The sequence below is a fragment of the Vanessa cardui genome, chromosome 1 (genome assembly GCF_905220365.1).
Source record: "Vanessa cardui chromosome 1, ilVanCard2.1, whole genome shotgun sequence".
Taxonomy (NCBI): domain Eukaryota; kingdom Metazoa; phylum Arthropoda; class Insecta; order Lepidoptera; family Nymphalidae; genus Vanessa; species Vanessa cardui.
The window spans coordinates 9,052,855-9,078,141 of NC_061123.1; the positions used below are offsets into that span (position 1 = coordinate 9,052,855).

At 30.6% G+C, this 25,287-nt stretch overlaps 1 protein-coding gene and 1 non-coding gene across 3 annotated transcripts in view; one reads left to right on the plus strand and one right to left on the minus strand.

Moving 5' to 3' along the window:
• Positions 1-25,287, minus strand: part of LOC124531320 (syndecan) — a 247,781-nt gene that overhangs the window by 53,856 nt on the left and 168,638 nt on the right. The window lies entirely within an intron of this gene.
• Trnav-aac lies at positions 1,380-1,452 on the plus strand. Its single transcript has one exon. It is a non-coding gene; the product is annotated as a tRNA-Val (tRNA).

A 25,287-nucleotide genomic window follows, 5' to 3' on the forward strand; every position in this document is an offset into this window, starting at 1 on the left:
ACGGTATACGAGACCACAAGACCAGTAAGGTGCGCCGTTATAAGTTTCACAACAATAAATCTTTAAAGCAGATTAGTCCACGAAAGCGTTCGGATAATTATATTACAATTCTAATGAACGAACACTGATGATAAATATGTATCGAAAGGAACATATATCTTGAATATTACGGAACATAATTACAAAGGCTTATGTTTGCCAACCACGGATACCGCACATTACGCTCATGTGAAATGTGGATAGTGTGTAATTGGGCTAAACTAATGTTAACCACAACTAAGCCTAATGTTACCGATTCACGCCCCGACGGAAGATCAATGAGTAAGGCATCGGACACACTCCACACCAAGCAGAGGTGCTATGTTAATTTATGTGAATACGAATGTTCAACATATATAACCTTTTTTATTTTAGGAATTCAAACTCAACATCAATTCCTTTATTCAATACGGAAGCATTGCATTTACTTATTGATAATCAGTAAGTCCTGAGAGAAAATGACATTGTCATCGCCATATTGTCATTGGCACTTCACTCTTTTAACGAATATTAATATATTATAGAGGAAATTAAACGCAAATAAACACATTTATTTACTAATAAATCATACAACATTAACTAATAGTAAGTTGGATTAACTAAGTCCGGTAAAGTTCTTATGAAATTGCCGCAACTTTGTTAAATGTACTGTGTTCAATAAAATAGTTTAAAAGATAAATCTAATATAAAACGGTTAATTTTCGCTGCGTTTTTATACTGGACTTTGAAACCGATTAGAAATTCCTTATTGTATCATGTTAAGAAAACAAAAGTCCAAAATCAAGAATATCGCCTCTTCAAGGACACATACCGACCCCGTAAGTATATTTACTGAGTTTTTTGCCGGTCCTTGCCGGTGCCGGTAGAACCTACTTTCCCAACCGGTGCTTCACTTAAAATAGTTGTTAAATGACGAATTAAAAGCCTATTTGAATAAAGAATATTTTGATTTTGATTTATTATAGATACGTACTTAATCTACGGCTTCTATTTCAGACAGAAATTTTCATTGTTAAAGATAAGCTACTCATACTACTCCACATATCTGTGAAGATGCGAATATCAATTAAATATTCGATGCGTAGGCGTCGCCTCTAAAATAATTGTAATTACGATTGTATTGTTTACTGAGTTACTGTAATTATTTACTTGCAACAAAATTTAACGTAAACTACATCATACTAAAGATTATAATAAAATATAACGTCATTTTAAAAGATAGCGAATCAATAGCATTCACGTAATGAAACCGTCACTAAGAATTTCTCAGTAAGCAGGCACTTTATACAATGAAATATTTGGTTTGTAATACGTTTAATAATTTAGTATCATGCTTTCAAGTTTCCGTGGTGTAGCGGTTATCACATCTGCCTAACACGCAGAAGGCCCCCGGTTCGATCCCGGGCGGAAACATAATTTTGTTTTATTATTAATATTTTAAAATAATATATTACGATTTTAATATCAAATCAAATGCAATATAAGAAAGTTTACATTTAAAACTCATCCAAAATTAAAAAGAAAGTTAGTATATTATCTGTTTTAATGAACTCGTAACGTATTTTTTATAATGTCCGAAGCCTGATCATGTAGTGATTACATATTTACAATCTCAATTGTGTGGACTTGAAGATTCGTTTTACAAAAAATAATAATTGGTTTTATAAGAATGTATTCATAAAGAGTATCTTTATGCCGAAGTCGAACCTTCTTAATACGTAATATGTTGGTAAGCTTTGTGTTAAGAGAGGAAAATTTAATTAACTACCTTTTGTGAGCGAAAACTTGGGATCCCAAGAATTAAGTTAAATATTAAACCGCCATTGTGTAATGTTTGATTTCGTTCCCAACTTTGTAATATACGTTTAGTTTACGTATTTCGCTCATCACTTCGTCCCTTTGTTTGTATATGGTTTAGGAGAAACGAAACTTTTGGGTAATTTTGGGTACTCGACGATTAAAAGCGCCGCTGTAATTTTTTTTCCGGTGTGTTGTTTGAAACAGAATGCCTTCAGCAATGATAACTTAGGTTCGAAAAATTGTTGTTTAAGTTTTTTTTGTTGATTGCTTAATATATTTTTAATTTACACACATTCAGAGAGCACAAAAGTATAATTCACAGAGTAGCAAAGATATTTAAGATAAAATAAAAAAGTATGAAGGCGCGGAACCACTTTATGCGCTTTCCTAATCACGAGAAAGATCTTAAAAACATTAAAAAAAAACTGAAGTTAATTCCCTAATTTTGAGCTCCTGCTAAAAATTCTTGACCGGGGCCGGGGTTAGCGGTGGAGAACGTAGCAACCATATCGGTTGTTAACAAGTATTATTTTAAATAATATATACCGGCAGCAAAAAAAGAGTAAAAAACGAAAATAATACCAATTATTGATCATATTTTGTTACAGATTTTTCTCATAAAATTTATATAAAAAAATGCACTGTCTATTTTTTTAAATAATAAGATCTTTAAGCTCATTTTAAATTTGTACACAGGTGCACGTACTTTACATACGTGTAAATGAAAAACGAAGAAATCGACGAGGTGATATTCCGACAGTTGACCATTTGAATATTATTTTTAAAAGTCAACAAAAAAAATCAAAATAAACTTTATTCAAGTGGGCTTTTACAAGCACTTTTGAATCGTCAATTAACAATTAAGTGAACTTACCACCGATTCGAAAAGTAGATTCTACCGAGAAAAACCGGCAAGAAACTCAGTAGTTACTCTTTTTCAACATTTGAAAAATACAAAGCTGTTAAGTATGTTAGTTAATACAATTATTTAACGTTGTCTTAAATTTTCGCGATTACACATTGAAATAAAACTAGCCATAACGGATTTGAATCGCGTATATTAATTATTTTTAACTTTTAACATCCCGACGTTTCGAGCACTTTACAGCATTCGTGGTCAAGGAGTTTTATTACAATTATTTAAATTAATATATGCTGCGTGCAAGTGAACAGGTAAAGGTAACGATTCCGATCATCAAATAGATTACATATAATAGTGTTTAGGAAAATCAAGATAAGCAATTGATATTACATATAAACTACACACATTCATCAAAAAGTTAAAAAGTAAATTATCTGCCTACTGTTTTACGTGCGTAATCAACTAATTTATAACAAATCAAATACATTTAAAGTTAGTTACAGCTTTGGTGTTTTCATTAAATATGATCGATTACACCGTGGATTTATTCCAGGTTAATGGATTTTTATAGTTTAAGACGCTTGTTTCAACCTTCGACTTGAAAGTGTACAAAAATCTTAATTTATATAAAACCAAATTGATTTGTTTTCATTTTATCTTTAAAAGCCAGCGATAGGGAGCGATATAGTTCATTATGTAAGCAACTCTTGCTATATTGAAATATTTATATCAAATATTTGCGATCTCCCAATTGTTTATTTGTCTATAGATGCTTCTAAATATCAATGTTGTCAATTATTTATTTACTGCATTCTATTTCATGCCTTAATCGTTTTATATTTTTTTTAATATTTATATAAAAATAAATAAACTTAAGCGGTTATTATGCTCTTAAGATAAGTATAACATTATTTTATACCCTAGAAATATTAAAAAGAAATGACCAACAACAGCAATATTTCTGCTTTAAGCTCCGACTATTAAACACCTGGACGGCTTTATTCCGGTTCAATTAATCGTGGCGCGGTAAATGAAGTCGAACTCCATCTTATATATAGGTATTTTTTAATTAAAGTCTCGACATTAAGACCTTACATCGCTCTGAGAATAAAGAGACGGACGGAACACTTGATAAATTATAGGTGTCTACATTAAACAGCTATGCATGTACATATATATTGCCTATACTATGTTAATAATAAAACGAAGCTTAAATAGGGCGAATTGCAGCCTCTGAGTAAAATCACTAAGATGAGTGATGAGATATAGATAATATACTGTATATGAATTTTTATTCATATACAGTATTTTATAAAGTATCAAGACCTTTATTGATGTGACAATTGTAAATATATAAGACTCAAGTACAATGGCCATATACAGAGGAATACCTATCATTTTAATCTGTCTAGTGTAATGTAATAAGAGAGAACTCATCATTAAAGTATGCACTCAATAATGTCGAGAATACCATAAAGATCTGCAGGTAGTGCGAGTTCGAGATTCCCTTTGAGCATTCTAAAGCGTTTCCAAGTTCGAGCGACTTGGAATAATAAAAGTCGATCAGTGTCTGGGACGGCTCTTGACGATTTCCGTCGATTGTCGTCATAGTTGAATAGAGAAACGATCTGAATATTTTAAAAACGTTTTTAAAACATTTGGTTTACAGTATTAAAATTAGGATTAATAATTGTTCACGGGCATGTTAAAAAATAATTAGTAAAATTCTCTGTCGACTTTACACGATATGGATAATCAGTAAATAAATAAAATTTTGTGTTGACATAAACAAAAATTGAAACGTATTTTATGGTAAGTATAATAATTGCTTACCGTATGTTACGAAAACAAATACCACGAGCAGACTAAATCAGAAAAACATGCATTTAAATTATGCAACGTTCAACTTATTTCACAATCCATTTCAGGTTCTCAATGATATCTGAAAATCAAGGGCAAGACGAAATAAACCTTAGTGCCAAGTAATAGGAATCAAAATGAGTGTGCTGCTGTCTGCTAACTTATAGGACTGTTCAACAAGTCCGATGAGCAATTGGATCATCGAAATTTTCCTGTCGCTCCTGCAATATTTTTTTAAAAATCGTAACATGTTTTGAACTGGACTTAAAGCAATTTTCGTTCGTCTAACCCTAACAGTATCAGCGCTATACATTAAACCCTTAAATTTTAAAATAAATATATTATTATTTATTTATTAGTATTTATTTTTCTGGTTTCAGGAGAAAATGCATCGACATTTTTTTATCGAAACTATTACATACATGTCTTAATTATTCGGTACAACTATTGCATCTTACATTTTGGCCATTTCAACAAACAATATGGATTTATGCTTTATGATTTCTTCAATTAAGATATATTGTAATCATTCATGAAATATTAAATGTATTAATTGCTTTTAAAAGAAAATTTAAGAGAACTTTTACATTTTATAGATTTCAAAAATAAGAGAAAATGCACTCAATTGGGTCAATTATTAAAAGGTTTTATATGTCAGTGTCAGAATTGTCTGAAATCGGTGCCAAGAACAAAGAATGTACTGTTTCTCTTATAATTTTATAAACAACTGATTTATTAATAATATTAATTATTGCTTACAGATAACAGGTACAGATATGGCCAGTGATCTTGATACATAATATCAGGTTATATGTAGAAGATGTGCAGTATGAATAGAAATAAATATTAAAAAATGGCACATTATATTTTATGTCGTTGCATGTTTTTTTTTATAGTTTGAAGTCGTATTCATGTATAAAAAGCACAGACACATTGTAGCTCAAGTTGTGGAGACGTCATATTGTACTAAATTAGTTTTTCGTAACGCTTGTCTGCAACTAGGTCGAGGTCAGATAAAGCACTGAATTTCATTCTACGCGAGTGTTCTCGACATTCAAAATCAACGTGTCATACGAAGCAGCATGATGTCGTTCTATCATTAGAGTTGCTTTCTACACTAAATACTTTTTTTATCTAAACTAAAAAAAAGATATGTAGACTCATAGACTGCCTGTAATTTGTCTACTGCTGGGCAAAAACCTCCTTTTATTTTCAGTAGAAGTTTTGGAATATATTCCACAATGCTGTTCCAATACAAATAGGATGATATTTGGTCATCGTCAAGCACAAATGTTACATGATATTTAGTTATAAAATAATCCTTCTCCATATTTAACAAAGGCTTCGCACGTGTAAAATAAGAGTCTATATAAAACGTGTATGCCTCATATATACATTTCTTTTGATAATTTTTTTTCTTGTTTCGAAAACTTCAACAATCGTTATGCTATTTCAGCCAACTTATACAAATGAATTGTACACCTGAACCTGCCTCATGAATCACATCGTCCATTAGTGAAAACCGTATGAAAAGCCATTCATAAGCTATAAAGTGTTTGAGTTTATCGAGTAAAGTAGGCGGCGTGTGAGTCCCGCACTCAATATGAGATATAAAGATGTTAAAGGACATAAGTTTTAAACAAAGGCATCTTTTTTTAAATTCAATTATCTCGTTTTATTTAATTCGTCTTAAGACAAATACGTATAAAATTAAAAAGTACAGTAGTTAAGGTTGCTTAAATAAAGTGTATCTGCTTTAAACTCTTCAGAATATCAAAAAAGAATAATTTAAAACATTTATTATATTTACTATTGATATTGATTAAAATAATATCTTATCTCAAGAAACATTTTTATCATATAACACAAAAGTAATTGTAAAATGTTTCGATATCGTTACATTTAATCTACATCAAAATTTCAATTACAAGTTTACGGTCAAATGATTAAGAATACTATTGAAGAGTTTTAATGTTTTCATTTTCATTTATTTCTTTTTATATCGACGAGATATTAATTTGGAGTGAAATTAACGTTGTTGTTTTGTAGGGTTTCTGATATTTATAGTAAATATGGCATGCTATTATTAATGACTGGTATAAGCGTTAAGTACTACGAATCAGATAAGAGGTAGAATTTTTAATTTACAACTTCAATGTTGAGAACGATAAGAGTTTTTACATTTGTTATATCTTGATAAGTTATGTAAAATCGATTACCGGTACCGATGATAAGGACGGAAGGAGTGTATATTGTATGATACTGGAGAACGTCATCCTGATTTGGTCGAAAGAATCAAGACTTATATTTTATCTATAAATTTGATAACTTTTCTAAATTTAGTTATATTGCATGTTATTTTAAAAAATCGATATAATTTCAAAATACATAATCCGTTCCCTGAAATCTTATCTATCTATACCTGTCTTCTGTATTGTGGTCTTCGACAGCGAGAAATTCAGTTTGGAAAACTTTTAAATAATTGTTATTAGATATCATTAAATTTATTTCGGCAATGTACAAAGGACAAGACAAGACAAGCATTTCAAAGTGTGTAAAGCGATGGCTTGAAATGAAAAATTCTTGAAGAGATTGCAATTTAATTTTAAAGGCCTTTTCGGCGAAACTCTAAAGATTATATACTCTTAATATTACTGTTGTTATTTTATCACCGTTTGATAAATACTAATTTAATTCGTATGAGGACATCTCCAAGACTTTCATGACGATTGTCGAAGATGTTAAAATAGTTTGTATCTGGGCTAGTATGTAATGCTAGCAACTCATCCTCTGTTATATTGTGTATTTATTTATAAAATGCATGTAATTATAAAGCTGAGCTACTAACAGCGGAACGGATCGGGTCAGTGAGCTTTTGGGCCGTATTCTTCTCGTCTTTAGCTCGGTTACGTTTAATATGTTATCTGACGTCATAACAATGGATACACCTGACTGTTATTGCCTGTATTATAAATAAAAATGGAAATAAGTCGGACAAAGTTGTCTTGTTGAGGAGTAGGATTAAGAGCTTAATTCAGGGTGGTCGTCTGATTAAATCATGTTTATTGCGTATTCGACACTAATGAAATGATTTGACATGATGACATTGGAATGATACGTTACTCGTACCTCTACATTAATAAAGCCACCTCTTGTGTATATTAAGGAGGTTGTATATTAATTAATTAATGATAATAACAACGAATATGTAATTTTTGAAAATTCTTCTAATTAGAAGGTCACGTCAAAGGAGTTTCATGGTACTTTTCTTAAAAGTCATTTCACTGTCTTAAAGTATATACTAACATATTTTTTTTATTAGCAGTAATCACTAATTATAAAATTATTGATGAAATAATTTATTGTCTGATAAATATAATTTTACTCGACCCAGCTTTAAGGATGCTTAATGCCAATCTACATAGATGGAGGTCGGGCACTCGCTATCAGCAGTTGAGTGCATTCCATTGAAATACAAAAGGACTGTACTCCGTCGATAATTACTATATCCATCGTTATGGTATATATAATTTCTAGTTGATTTGGTTTTATGTACTCTGCTTAACCTATTTAATAAATCACTCACTACATTGCAGCTGCGGCGGACTTTTTTGAATAAAATTGTATTTGATCAGCTATCCGATCAGCGATCTAGCTAAATTAAAATAGATATTACAATAAAAAATAGTGTTGAATCTATTATGATTATATTATAAATGCCAAAAGTAGCTACGTTTGTTTGTTACTGTCGGGGTTAAACGACTCCTTTGAACCCCGAATCCCGCAATTAACACATGAAAAATATATGTACCTTTTTGGCGTATCTATGAAAACAGGTGTACACGCCACTCGACCATGGAGGTCGTCGAATCTGTACGTATCTATATGTATATAATTCTTCTATATACATATATTATATGTATGCCATATTTGTGTGTGAACGTCATATATATATCTAAAAGTAAATAATACTAGATAAACTGTTGCATTTGTAAACAAATATTTTGTGGTAAGCTTACAATTATCGGTTTGTATCAGATTTTAAGCTAGACAAAAAATATTAGATACTATCATCTACATAAAATGTATCAATAACTTTCTTTTTAATTCATTGAAAAAATTACCACTAAAAAAATACTATTTCTCTCATACCTAGTATGCCTATGCGTCGTTACGGGTACAGTTCAAAACAAACACTTTAAAAAATACTATTTTTGTTAACACTTCTTGTGGTAGATTTTAATTAAACTTGAAAATGTACCGCGACGATCTGCCTATTAAATTATTTCTTGTGAAACATGCGGACTTCACACATTCATACCGTGAACTTCACGTTGTAAAGAAAACATGTTTTATTTTATATTTGGACAGATTTGTTAGGTAACAAATATAACTGCATGCTGATGACACCGTACTGACCTGGAACAAACAAACACAATAATAATTAGTATACTATGCCAGTGATAGAATACTTAAAAATAACATTAAATGGTCAATAACACAGGAATAAAGTTACAGTGATTCGATTACCCTTTTAACAGGCACACAGCAATACATAAGAGACTGATCTTAGTGACTGGGTAACTAGCGACGCATTGTAAAATATAATTTACGAAATCCTAATTATATGTATACACAATTTTATTCACACATTTATAAAAATTCTCCCTTTGTTACATTCATATATGTTAATTTAATAGTTTCATAATTTTTTTAATGAATGAATTAATTAATAATAAATGAATTAATTCAAAAATGAATTTTCACCTGAACAGCCAACACCAACAGTACTACTTAATACATAGATTAAAATTACTTCTGAGAAACTTGCCAAATTAATTTTCAATAAACTGTAAACGTTAGCTGTCGTCTACATCAACCGCACTAAATTCGTGTTAGCTGAATAGACGTTACTCAGAAAGCAATTATTTTATCCTAGCTAACCGTATTTTAAAATTACGTAACACTTATTTCCATAATTTTACTTAAAAACTTAGCTTGGACGTGAGTTATTCAGTTGAAAAAAGAACTGTTTTAGAATTCATTACAATGGATTAAAATATATTTTAAGCTAGTATGCCAAGTATGCCAATTTGTATTACACGTGAATTTGATTTGCGTATGCTTAAACTGTTAATTTTTAATAGACTTAACGGATTTTCATTATATAAAGAGTTATTTATAAATTACACAATCATTGCAATTTATGTTATTTAAAATGTAAAATGCGTTCATTTAATCATTTGTATTGTTTGGGAATTTTCATTGAATTTCACAGGTGAAATTTAAATAAGTTTCAACTGTTTCTTATAATCACAAACATAGCTCTCGTAAAATTAAAACGAACTCAATCAAGTTTTCATTTACTTCCAAATCTGTCTATTCGAGCTATTAGTTTATCTCAAACACATTTCCGTACATTTTGTATGTAATAACAAGAACATGAATTTGACGCTTGTCACGTCAATAGTCTAAATTTAAAGCGGATCAATCAGCAAAGCTAGAAAACTAGTTGTATAATAAATTAGTTGTCGACCGCGGCTTCGCTCCTGTTTTATGGGTTTGGTTTTCATGTGTTAGGCAGAAAAACTTGCCTTCCTTGGAGTTCAAATTTGCTTCGTACCAAATTTCATCAAATTCTGTTCAACGTTTTGGAAGCGAAAGAGCGACAGGTAGACGAACAGAGTTTCTTTCACATTTATAATATTAGTATAGAAGTATAGATCATATACTTAACCCTTCTATGACACGCACAACACATATATATTAATAAATATTGGTATAAAATATTCTGTAAATTGGTTTAGTAATTACTTTTTTCAGTTGGGTATCACAAAAACTTTATTATATTATAACGTTATATATTTATTGGCACAAAATGCCTTTATTAGTTGATGATACTTTTTTTATACGACGAATAAATTGCCGTAACATAATCTAATACATCAGAAATGTTTTTGGCTTATTGAAATAGAAAAAGAAACAATTTATCGGTATTGTCGTAAATGTATTCACCTATTTGATATTTAATATTAGCATGCTAAACAGCTAATGCATAAGGAGCGTGAATGGCTTAAAAATATCTTACACGTTTTTAAAAAAATATTACATACTGAGTCATATTGTTAATAGCAGTGGACGAACTATTCGTTATTTTTATTTATAATTGTCCACTAATTCACACCTCACCGTCACACTCATCACCTCTTCTTTTCAATTTTACAAGAATTTATGAAATTAAACGTGAAGCTTTTATTTATTTTTAAATAAAAATGACAAATGAAAATGCCCAATTCTGCCCCACCGCGCTCAGGCGTTTACAAAAAATATAAATTAACAAAAAAAAAAGGTAACTCAAACAAGAACCTGAAATGGTGAACCTGTAAAGGCTTCGCATCAAAAGTTACCCAAAAGTGGAATTTATTTGACCCCGGTTTCATTTCCTGTTGTAGGAGTGAATGCTGATGTATTTTTTTTTTGTATATTACGCACAAAAGCTGGTCAGAAAAAGTTATTTACTATGCGTTTGTACATATTTTTCGAACAAGTACATGTACTATAATGTAAAATCGTCATGCAACAATTATAAATATTATTATGGTGTCCTAAAATTTGTTGTGATATGTAACTAATTCGAGTTTTTTCAAACTTCGAAAAAAATGTTTAATCCAATCAATTGCTCTATATGTATTAATATTATTATAAAAACATAAGTAATGTTATTTTATGAAAAACACTGATCGACGCATCAAGGGTAAGATTGACTCGTAAACGTAAAGAATAGTAAGTAAACAGCCTGTAAATTTCCCACTTTTGGGTTAAGGCCTCCACTCCCATTAAGGAGAGGGTTTGGAAGATTAACACGTATGTCTGTCTCCTTATTAAAGATTATATAACGCTACGTTTGTTAAAATAATAGAAACCAAAGATTAAAGTAATATCTAAATCCGAATACTATTCGAATAGTTATTTAAAATATTCATAAGGTGTGATATATGCATGTACATTATTTGGTTGTAATTTATAGTAAATATAAATATATTACTTATACGTTTGTAATAAAAATATTATTATAATTTTATAGTATCACACACCGAGCAATAAAAGTTTATTTAATCGCTTAAGCTGTAAAATTTTAAAGTATGCAAAGAAACGATTTGATTACGTATTTTATATTCCGAACTGGTGTTTCATCTTCGCTTCCATTTTGCAGTAAATACACTAGACCAAACAAGATTATGCACAGAAAAATGGACCTTATTTTGTTAAATATAAGACGCAGATGCTTTAGTAATGGCCGAGTGTAATTTAGATGGGCATCACGTGCGTCAATTGGGCCATAACAAGCACAAAACGGTTGCAGTCCGAATTTAGGTCTACTTTTGTTAATCGGAACTTCTTTCTTGCCTGAACATTTAAATTGAAACAATAGTAAGCTTACGCCGTATATCGGATTTTCAGTAATATTGTTTTTTTTTTAAGGCATACGGTCGCACCAAAATTCGGGTTACGTTGAATTCTTTTTTCTCGGTAACTGCTACCATAAAAACTTAAATACATATAGCATTTCGTCTTCTTTTAAAAATACAATTAGAAATCATTTAAATAAAGTTGGTTTTCAATTACGACATTATTTGTACATCATTTGACAAAAAGATAATAAATAAAGAAAGAATGAAAGCAAAACAATGTATCAGTTGTTTGTTTTAATTTTTTTTGTTGATTTTTTAATTACCTGATCATATAATTGGGATCTTAAAATTTATTTAAATTCTCTAAAATTATAACACGAAATTATTTGTCTTATTGCCTCTTAAAAAAAACGATACTATGTTTTTTTTTAAATCCATCCATTAGTGTTTATTAACGTTTATCCATAAGTTATAAGTCTATTTATCACGATTGTTTTAACTTACGAGATTTAATTAAATAAGTTTTTTCTAGTTTAAAATTCTAAAGACTAATAAAAAAAATTGAAAGTTATTCAATATAGAAATGGCTTAGCAACAAAGAAGGTAACATTTTATATCAAGCTATATCTGAAATCAATTTTTTTTTATTAGGTAACTGAAACTAAATTATTAATAAAACGAAAGTTAATTAGTTAGCTCAAATTTATATTTAAATGCTTACAGTTGGACTAAAGATGCAGGTTGCTAATGAGATAATTCTTTAAAACCATATTGAATCTGATTATTAAGATCTAAGTGAAACTTTGCTGGAGCATATCTAGTCAAGTTCCTCAACAATTCGACTCATCACTCAAAAGTTGAAGACCAATTAGCAGTGGTCACAGTGCAGCAAGTTTTAATGGTTTCTGCGAAGCTCTTGGACTCGATTTAAACTTAATAAATTATGGTTAAGAACGCCATCACTACACAACACGAAGTTTGACTATATTGTTTTATATTCAGTTATATGCATATATAAATGAAGCATTTTTATCATAACTATAAACATCATCCTGACTTTGTAAGTTCATAATATTTGATGTATGGCGTGAACACTAATCATGAGGTTTTATGTATGATATTAATAGCCTTATATAGTCGACAGGTCTTAGAATAAAGTAAGAAGTATTCTTGACATTATCAATAGATCGGCAGTATTAAGATTTCACAAGTTATGTCTTATAAAATGCTGTCATTTGACTCCGCTATATTTACGACAAATAAATCTGAACATAACTTTTTTAAGGAATGTTGTTTTTGCAATATCTTTGATATAATTAGTAGTAAGTATTATTTATAGTCGGTAAAAGTTGTATAATTCCTGTACACTCAAAGTTTATCCAATGCACAAAGTAGCTTGGGTTGTTACTTCTAACGACTTTAAGAGTATAATCATGTAAGTAGTACGTTCAATGTTTTTACGAAACGGCCTTTTAGATTTCTTAACAGTCTATAGTAATGATTATATTTTGACTTACAAAAAAACGAATTCACTTGCTAAGAGAGATTTTTCGTGTGTAGTAATACGTCAATTAAACAATTAAGCCTACGTATATGATGGAGCAATGTACGTATATCTACATTAATATTATGTATACGATATGATATATGTTACATTTTCGCGATCACACCACTGAACCGAATTTCATAAAATCAGGTATAAAGCAATTTAGAATTCTAAAGAAGCTGATATTACTTCTTTAAACCTAACACTTGACTGCCCCCTCAATCGCGACTGATACCGCGATTTATGTAATTAAGTTTATAAATAAATTCAAGGATACAGTTTATTTTATTCCTCTTTAGCCTTGAGGACGAAACAATAGTCACAATGTTGTATTATCAATATAGACAATATGTTAATTAATTTATTATTTATTTACACTGCTAAATATCCCACGACTGGGAAATGGTTTGTCCGGTTATAAAAATTAATTTTAGGTAACAATAGAGCGTCATAAGACATGGCATAGTTATATCGGAATCAGAATTAAAATCCAAGTTTAATCGGGATCTTTTACTTCATTCCACTCGCATAGCGCACTAAAAGAACTTTGTTTTGAATGCTTAATTATACATACATGTGATGTGAGACAATTTCGGATCACATTTAAGTGATAATAATTGTATTTGTTGTATTTATATTCCAAAGACATAGAAATATTAATGTAAAGTACACTTAGACATTACTATTACATTAATGTTGTAAAAGATCTATTTACGAACAAACTTTTCAACGATGTTTTAAAACTATGCATTTAACTGTCACTAGACTTCATTAGCCGTTTTCTTGTTTGTCTCTCCTTCGCTTTGATGTACCGCTATTTATCTCGGTTTTAATATAACTGTGAATAAAGTTTTTACACAGAAAACTTTGGGATTTAAGTGCAATATTGGCACATCGTCATTTTTTGTACACAAAGTAGGGCTTACTGTTACCAATCAGCGATATCTTAATATTGTTGTAATCCGGTTTAAGATTGAGTGAGCTAATGTAACTACAGACATAAGGGACATAAAATTTTAGTTCCCAATTTTTAGAAATGAATATTTCTTAAAGCACTAATAAAAATGTGCAGTATTGACCTTTTACCGTTACGGGCTAGTCTGCCTACCCATATGCGAAAAATAATACGTAAGTATTGTTTATTGTATAATATTATCTATAACGACAACGTGAGGGTAAATGAGAATGTCATAATTGTCATTAATCTATAATATAAAAATCATTGACACTCGAGAACAGCTGAACCGATTTTGTTAATATCGCAGTCTAAAGCACTTTCCTATAATCTTAAAAGACAATTTGAACTTTAATAACTTCAAGTTTATTAAGTTCGAGTAATAGTAGAGAGGTTCTAGGAAGGCAAGACAATTGAGTGACGTTAATATCGTATGAATAGATCAATTAAATAGTATATTAAATAGATCAAAAAATAATAATATATTAAATAGATCAAAGGGCCCCCTTTACAGCATGTAATTTAAATGAATATCTTCGAAGATTTTACAGATTTACAATGCAGAGACATAGCGGTTTGTATTATCTAATGACGAAAACGTAGTAAGACATTCTATACTATATTTCGTATCAGCATTGCACCCGCTAATGTATAATATTAAAAAATACCAATTGAATTGGATTTGTATAAGCTAAGCTATCTTATTCAAATACAATTATAAAGAAGTCAAATAATGTTTCCACGTTTCCATCAATCTTGAATCCACAAAATATATTTTACGTTGAAATTTATAGGTTACTGTGTTGTTGCCAGTACTTCTCGATAGATTCTACGGTCCGAGCCGGTGGTAACTTTACGCAGAACTGACAAAATTTACTTTCAAAATAACTAGTCCAACGTAAAAGTCAATTTGAATAAAGTATATTTTGAATTTGAATATAAAATGTAGTATAAATTCAAGAGAGTCTCATGTCGAACAATTTGTTTTATGCTAAAACTAAGCGCCGAGGTTAAACTGAAGCCTACCTCTGGGTAAGTTTCGAAATTAAATTTATTGAACGGAAATTAATATTCTAGGTGTCGATATCTTTTAATTGATAGTAGAAGTTTAGTCTACGTATTAAACAGAAGAAACATTTTACAAATACTGGTTGCTCTCAATTCTATGAAGATTCAAATTAAAAAACTGCTCGTTTCGTTTGTCTCCTGGCTAGCTTGAGGCCAGTTGATCTCGAGGTCTAGGATTAAATCACGAACCATTGAAAAATGTTGAGTATTAGAATCTGTGTATTGACTGTACTGTGCTCGGAATACACATAAAATCATTATTATAATGTACCATACCTATACCAGTATAAATAGACTGACAGTTTGTGATTTGTTCACCGGGACAAAGGGCTCACATTTTCACTGGAAATAAGGTTACCTAAAATTCATCGGAGATTTGTAACTTCATTACATATTCGATTACGATTGGGTTGAATCCATCACGATTGAGGATTACGTTCGTTTCAAGTCCTATATGCGTTCATGAAATATTTGAATCAGTTTCTGCTTTAAATCTTGTATTGAAATTTATTCGCGGTTGTAGTATAACAAGAATCATGTGCTTACGTCAACCTAAGCTCTATTGACAATTTTGTTTTGATAAGCCGTGTTTTACACCCGTACAGAATAAAAAAGAAATTGAGGATTTATTGAGGCTATTTGTATTGGACATACGGGTATGTGCCGCGGTCTGGATATATTTACTTTATATGTTTTGGCTCGACGTCAGAGTATCGTAGGGACCGTTGTAAATACCCAAAGTCAATAATAATAAAACTAGCTATTACGTTAATACTTTTCTTTGCATTTTTATTATTTTGTAACAAGTTTTAAACGACTTCTAATGCAGATAGAAAAATATACAGTGTAATGCAGTTTATATAAGTCTTTGTGGTTATTATTTGTCTACTCTGCTAGTTCGTTTGCAACCTAAACCGAAGTACAAAATTCCGATAATCGTATTTGTTTTAAATATATATAAATATATAGTTCCAGGTCAAAAGGGTTGATACGATTTTAACCTCTAAAGTATTTCCGAAAAAGTCTTCATGAGTTGTCTTCAGACGCTAGTTTCCAAAGCTATAATCGCTTTACGCCGTTACTAATTTCGCACCCGTGATTTGACCAGCGCTACATTCGATTTTTCATGCCCGCTGTGAACTTGCCTACAATTAGGCAGTTTGCTTAACGAACGGGCTTACAGGATTATCTTTCCATTTGGAAGTTATTGTATTTTGTTGGAGGTTAAAGGACTGCGGAGTTTGAATATTTTTATATGTTAGTAAAAGTTTCATTTACTCTGAATATTTTAAAACGAATGATAATAATGACTCAATATCATTTAATCTGACGACATAATTCCGATCAAGTTCCCTTTAAATTAGTTTGAAAATGCTATATTATTTTATGAAAGCAGACGACCATTGTCCTTAAGATTAAATAGGAAGCTAGCAGGTTAATATTAACAAAGACTTATAAAAGATACATAGTACAATATTTTATCTATCAATAAAAAATATTAAAATCGTTGGGAAATATTTTGCAAGAAAATAAAGAATGTATTTTATTGCACAGCTATAGATATCTCAAGCTATTAATTATCTAAGATAACACGGAATCATCATACCTGTTTCTGAGAAATCGGGTTAAAAATTATACTTATTAATTATAGAATTATGCCATAAATAATATTTATCTCTTGACTTAATCTTATCACATTTACAACCGTTGTATTTTCTTCTATGCTAGGATAAATAAAAACTGTTTATAATTTATTTTTTCTATGTTAGATTAAGAGAGCCTTGACATCGAAATGAAATAATTAAAACATAAAGATAAGTAGAAATACTATTCTCTGTCTTCCGCTAATGTGTAAATAAGTCTTTTCAGTTTGTTACCTAGGTTATGATATTATTATAAAAAGGGTGTATGGAATCAGACAATCAGTTGTTTGATTTGTTTGGAAGTGATGATGACCTAATGAATGATTTTGGTCACGCTTGCTGATCTCTAGAGACAATATCGAACTGCGTGAGATAGATTTATAGCACACAAAAAAATAAACTTACTAGAGATTAAGCTAATTATTTCGTAGCTTATTTTTGTATGTAGAGACATATTTCCATATATGTACGTACTCCTCACCGGATCAGCTTGCATGTTTGTTGGGATCGAAAAGAGTTCAGGTTTAAAGCCAGCCAATGTTTTTAACATACATCAGGGAGCTATTGAAACCTACTCCACTAACTTTTTAATGGGGTTTGAACCCTGATCTTAGGGATCTCCATCAAATAGGTATAAGTTTGCTAATATACCAAGGATATAGTTAGACTACCTTTGGAAGAATATAATTATTTAATAATCACGAAACCCACGCGTACAACGATATTTTATAATCTATTTACAAATATAAATACAGGTGTAACTGACACGCATCTCATTCTGAATGCGGAACGGACAGGTGTCAACCGAGGTCGGTATTCCGTTTACATTTTTATGCCTGAAAAAACAAATTCGATATCCCGACAGATAATAACCGATCCGATTTCTGAAAGCTTTCTCTATCAGTACGTATATTAACATTTGTGTATCGTCTCAATTCTCACAAAATAATTATATTGAGAGCTGTTTCATATTTTTAATATATATTTTTTAAGTTTCACAAGAGCAAGATATTTTATTGGATAATATAGTAAATAAGTCCTTAAATATTGAACTAAATAGGGTAATAAGATTATAATATAAATAAATATTTGACAACATCACATACATTACTCTGATCCCGTTGTAAGTATCTAAATCATTTATGTGTAATAAAAAATCAGAAGTAATGATAGTACCACAAGCAGCTAGACCCAAGACAATATAGAAAATTAATGAACTTATTCTTCATCAACTCGGCCGGTAGTCGAACCCGGAACCTCGATAATAGCGTACTCATGAAAACCACGACATCCGTGGTCGAGTAGTGTGTACATCGGTTTTGATATAATGCATCATTCATCCGGTAATATATATTAACAGACGGTTCGCGTCAACGTACGTATAGACACCCCGTGTCCCATTGCTAAAGTTGAAGCCTCACCTCTTGTGGGGAAGGTTTTGGACTCAAATGTAAGTACACACGTATATGATTTTCATCGCACTCAATTAGGTTCCCTCGCGTTGGTTTTGATCACCACCAAACAAGATATAAATTATACAAATATAGAGCTTGCTCGGGCTTGAAGTAGCTTCGTTCTTTGATTCACGTTTTCTGACCACTGGGTCACCCAGGCTGTACCGCCACAATTTGATTCATTTCGTAAATCAATATAAAATATTTTACACAGGATATATGGAAAAATAGAACGTAGGGTATTTTTTATATTGAAACTTCATTAAATTAACATTGAATTGAAATGAGCCAAAAAAAAATTGAAACTTGGCCACGAGTCGTTCTTCAGACTTAATTATTTTTAGGTGAGTACAGCGAGTTTTAATAGGAAAATCGCTCCAACCGTTCTCATTACAATTTTTTGTTTACATTCTTTCTTGAAATCACAGTGATTAATTTTGTTTGTGAAAAAATAATTAACACTATGCTTTATAAAAGTTAAAAATAAGAATTAGTCTCTTGAAATCTTGATTCAATAATGGGTTAATGTCTGTCTTTTAGATTGGGTAAGAAAAAAAAAACTTTTGAAACTATTATTCGATAAACTTAATAAAACTTAGCATTATGCATAATTCGGTGACAGTGGTTTAGGGTTAGATGCAAGATTTCAAAAACACACACACACACACACGCACACATACTAATATGTTTAATATGCTGAATATGTATACATTTTAATAAATACGTGTAAAAAGAACATTCAGGGGAAACCTACCATACACATACTCTTCTCTCTCGCTTTTCTCTAGATAATTTTGATAGACTCTCTTACGTAAGTGTTTTCCGTAGCCGTTTACCGTTCCGTCGGATTTTGTGAGGAAGGGAATAGAGTGGACCTCTGTTTATTAACACACACACTTGTGTAATATCATAGCTATGAGCTTGGTCAGAATACCCCATGAGATCTTGATAAGTCTTGGTAAGAGTAAAAGTTATAGTTTTTTTTTTTCTGTGAAAAAAATGCTGTCTAGGCATTACTATTAATGTTTTGTCAGTGTTACATTTCCAATCGCTGGAAAAGTTACGATAAATTTTACAGGAGAGGACCCCAACCTAGATTAATATAGATTAAGCTATGAAATCATATACTATATATAATAAGCAACAATTCAAAGACCGAATTTTAATGGTACCGTAATTGAACGTTATTTTACTTGACAATTTGGAGATTACATACATGCATACAACAAGCAAGGTAAATACTATCTGAAAAACCTATAAATAGATCACTCAGATTATATACCACGTTGGTTATAATATCAGTCAAGTCATTAAACAAAATGGCGGCGAATATAAAGTTTTAGACATCATATAAATTGTTGCTAAGTGAACATTATATTATACTTTAAAGTTTCAGTCTGTGCTATTAACCATATTATGCTTTCAATGTTACCGGGCCCTATTCAAGTCTCTATTGTGCATTAGTCTGATGAGAGGTATTATAATGTAACCAACTCTTCCATCGTCCCAACGATCACTAAGAAATATCATGTAAAGTTTACAGTTCGGAGTCTAATATAAAATAGAGATAGATCTTTAAAGACCACAAACCCTGTATATCATCTATTTCTTTGGTAAGGAAAGGTATTATATAATATAGAGGTTATTTAAAAGTTAATTTACGTTTTAAAAAGCATTAAAAAGATATAAAAATAATTTATTTATTATAGAATAACGGCTACGATGATCAAATTATTTTTCATTTCATGACTTTATTAATTTTATACAATATTCTCATTTATTTTTTAATGAAATGCCATTATTAACTCGTTGCTATCACTATCCGTAAATTAATCAATATAAATTAATAAAATATAGTAGTTATAGCACCAAAACGACAGTTTTGTTTTAGACTACCCCTGCCACCTAAGTTGAATTTTCTTCACCATCGGAAATCCACGCCACAGGCTTTGCTGCAAATACTATTACATAATAATAATATTATATAATTCTTATCTTACATACATACAATCTATATATGTATATGCGATAAGGATTACAATAGATAGAAGTATAAGTATGTACACCGTAAGATTTTTTGTGATGAATAAATTTTGTCAACTAGAAATAAATTAACTAAATTCAAGTGACAATAATTACAATCCAAAATTACACAACCCAATATAACATGTAATGTATTAACTTTTTGAATGAAAAACGAAAAGTTTTTAGACAAATTGAATAATAATGCGCGCGACAATCGTACTTTAAAGCGATAAGAACATCTCAAGTCCTCACTTAACCTGGCTTCGGTAATTACTATACAACTTCAGCCATTTTCAGATCTCTGAACGCCAAAGGCAAGTTTATTCCAATGGAATTCTCTCGCAAAACTTAACGCCTTCAATTTATACCATAAAACAAGAAGCCATTGAAATCGAAATTTAATTTAGGAGGACTGCGAAAACTCTCTTCTGATTTCAAGATAATAGATTCTAAAGAGTTTGTTATAAGTCCTACACAATGACGGCAAGATGATCGTAGTTTATATATTGGATAAATTAATGGCATTTCTTTTCTTTGATTGCGAATTCAAAATACATTATAGAAGGGTTGGTTAATTAAGCCTTTGATTAACGATTTAGTCTGTTGGAAAATATTGAATTGATGCCAGATACTTGCGAATATTTAGTTCGGTATTTTTTACAAATAAGTTCATTGGCTGGGAATATACAAAATAATAAAAGAGATTAAGAATTATTTAACACATGACAATATATTTCATATTATGTTCATTTTTTTTAATAGTAGAGGTAGACAGATATCTTGACCACCTGACGGCACTGCCCTTGTACAGTCAGAGTAAGAAAATCTTCGTCAGTTTTCAAATTCATTCCTTTATCAAGTCTTAAACTCTTAGTACCTTTTGAATCTAAACATCGAATTATTGCGACGCAATACATAATTCTCAATCTCGTAAAACAGATTATCGCTTATACTGAGCGCAAGAAAATAGATATCAAGGTGACGAACTTTTTCTTAAACCGACTATACATTGGCGCTGTAAGAAATATTAAGCATTTCTTAATTCAACAATACGATCAATCAATTTTCGTGCTAAGTTTTTATGTTCCTTGTGCCTGTAGTTACTCAGTATTGCAGTTTAGCGGTATAATGTCTTATTTGTGGAGAGTTGGTTGCCTAGGTAGGTTTCCCAGGCGGCTAACAGTAGACTTGCACAGAGACCAATTCAATGACTTATTGCCAATGTATAACCGTTGCCAAAAAATATGTAAATTATAGCTCTAATAGAGATTAAAACAAAAATACCTAGCTTACTATAAACCTACAAAAACCAACCTCGATTACGGTAAGTTTAATGTATATTCTAATTATCCGTATTTCATTTGCTTTATAATTATTTAATATTTAAGGTTTCTTCGTAATGTTTTCCTTCTCTTTAGTGCGCGAAATGAATTGTAAACACCGATTTAAGTACTTAAACAACACACACGTATAGGTGCTTAAGCGGATTTGAGCTCAGAGCTTAATCCACACGCTGCTCAGTTGCGGATTGAATATACGAGTCAGCTCCGATTCATAAAAGTTTTCCCGATTATTTTATTTTAGTGCCATCGTGAAAGTATTACGATGGTACTAAAATATTTTTACACATAATAGAAAAACCAATGATTATGGTCGAAAATCGAAAATAAACACGTTATTTTAGCCAAATCAGAATATTTCAAATGTCACTTTTTTTCATATTAAAAACCCAGATTGCTTGATTCATAACTCGCAATAACAATCCACAACAGATACAAAACACCGGTGCATTGTTACAGAGGAATTCCGGCAGAAACTGAACAGGAACAAAATTAAAAGTTGACGACGAAAAAAAAATTGAGAAACAAGAGCCGACGGGAGCGTGTTCATTATTGAGATATTTTCAAATAAGTGTTTGATTGAACTGATTATGCTGTTACGTAAACATTTTATATTTATACTAAGTATAAAGAATTTTTAAATTATTTATAGGACTTTGAACGTAATACATTTTAAATTATTTCTTGGTGGTAAGGCTTTGTGCAAGCCTGTCTGGGTAGGTACCACCCACTCACCAGTTATTCTACCGCGAAATAACAGTACTCAGTATTGTTGTGTTCCGGTTTGAAGGGTGAGTGAGCCAGTGTAACTACAGGCACGAGGGACATAACATCTTAGTTCCCAAGGCTGGTGGCACATTGACAATGTAAGGAATAGTTAATATTTCTTACAGCGTCATTGTCTATGGGTGATGGTGACCACTTACCATCAGGTGGCCCATATGCTCGTCCGCAAACCTATACCATAAAAAAAAATATTTGGATGCCATTCTTTATATGATCTATATTAATATTATAGATGTGAAAGTAAAGTCTGTCTGTCGCTCTTTAACGACCAAGCCGCTAAACCAATTTAATCAAATTTTGATATGAAGCTGGTTCAAAAAAGGACATAGGCAACTTTCTGCCTAACATATGACACCTTCGGGAAAATAACCCTAAAACGCGAGCTAAGCCGCGTGCGACTGCTAGTAGTATACGTATATATTTAAATTAAAAGTTTGAATATGAATTAATGCAAAATATATTTTAATTTTCTTTTGATTCATTAACAATAACGCCGTGAATATTATATAGAATATTTTTTTGGAGGCAAAGGGTTCGGCGGTGTTAATAAAATATGCAACAACGTTTTTTTTCCAGAATAATATAACAAGCAGCTTATTTTGTGAAACATAATGTTGAATATAGCACAATATAAATTTAAACAAAAAATACCTGTTATTTGATATTTAAAAAATTGCTAGAATATTAAAACAACAAAAATATTTTTTTTTTATCATCATTAATATTTCGTTTCGATCGCCATTCTGAGCAGTTATGAATTCGATATTATTATTATAATGTTCAACTTTTACTGAGGTATACGACAATCACATAACCCATGCCATTCCTTACATACAAAAAAACAATTTAACAATCAATTAGTAGCGTTTCTACCACATCAAATAGAGATACAAGAAGAAATACACTTGCATTTATAATCCTCTATTCATCAGCCTTTAAAAGTGAACTGTTGGACACAGGCCTTTCCTAATTGGTGCTTGCATCCTATGACCTTTATTCTCTTTCGGAATCGTACTCTCTATTCGACAATTTTTAGTTCCCATCGTTAATTATATTATGCTAGCGACCTGCCCCGACTTCGTTCGGGCGCATTTCCGATACTGTATATGTATACTACAGATTGTCCTACAACATTCTCATTTTTTCAAACATTAGACAATAACAGCTATGTACCTGCGTTTTAAATCTGTAATGTCTTCGAAAATATTCATTTAAATTACATGCTCTAAACGGCTATATAGTGCTGTATTAAATGTATTATGTAATTAAGGTACTTCATTGGATAAGGATTAATTTTGTGTTGCATAAAATCGCTTCAAAAATAACCCATTATTTGTCGTTAAAAGTAAAGGACAAAAATGGTTATTGTGGGTTATCCCTGAGAGATAGACATATACCATCATGTAAATTATTACATTGTATTAACCATATCATATGTAATTATAATAAAAATAATAATTATTATTATTATATAGTAGGAAAGTAGCGATTGACCAAGGATACTTAATTTACTTTTATATCATGAATATGTAACAAAAAATATTAATACCAGTGTCTAATCCAATTAAAATATTAAATTTATATTTGAAAATTTATGAAAATATTATTAAAACAATATTTCCGCATCCGTATTCACATGAAGGCTTAATTTTCCATTACAAAGGGAAGTTAAATGGGAACGGGGAAATTGAATTGTTTACACGTAACGCTCGCTTTAAAACCTCCTTTAACTGTTATTTTTACATTCATATCTCTAAATAAATTATCGTACATGATCCGTCGTGTAGTCGACTCATTTAGTGGTGGTAATCATTCTATGTGATAAAAATTACATATGGTTTTTTTTATGCCGTAGCTGTTATAATACTTTTACTCAAACCCGGTCTATATCCATATCAATAGTTCAAAAAACATGTTTATTAATGCAATAGAAAGCAATGATTTTTGATTTGGAATTTAATTAAAGTTTATAAAAGATAATTACCCTAACCTGAGCAAGACCGGTCGCAATAATTAATAATAACAATAATTATACCTAAAATTTGAAATTTAAGGAGGCAAAAAAATGAAACAGAATTTTTAATTTAAATAAAAACGATAATGAACTCCTTGACTAGTGAATACTGAAGAAGTTGTTCCAAAAACACATAAACATTATTTGGTATTCCACAAAGGCAAAAGCGTCCTCACCTCTCGAAAAGTATTTGGATCTTATCCGCTAAGCTTAATACAACGCAGTTTGGTGGATACACTTGTTGGAATTATGAAAATCTATTTATTTATCTCCTTTTAATAAGTTACCAAAGCTTATTAAAAACCTTATGTTGCGAGATCCCTGGTTGCTTATTGCTTGAATAATACATACAGTGAGCGAACTAACTTATATTGAACAAGCGACCCGCCTCGGCTTCGCAAGGATACAATAATGATACTAAATATACCACAGAATTTATTTATTTACGACATCACATTATAAATTCTAAAATTATCAGTGTTT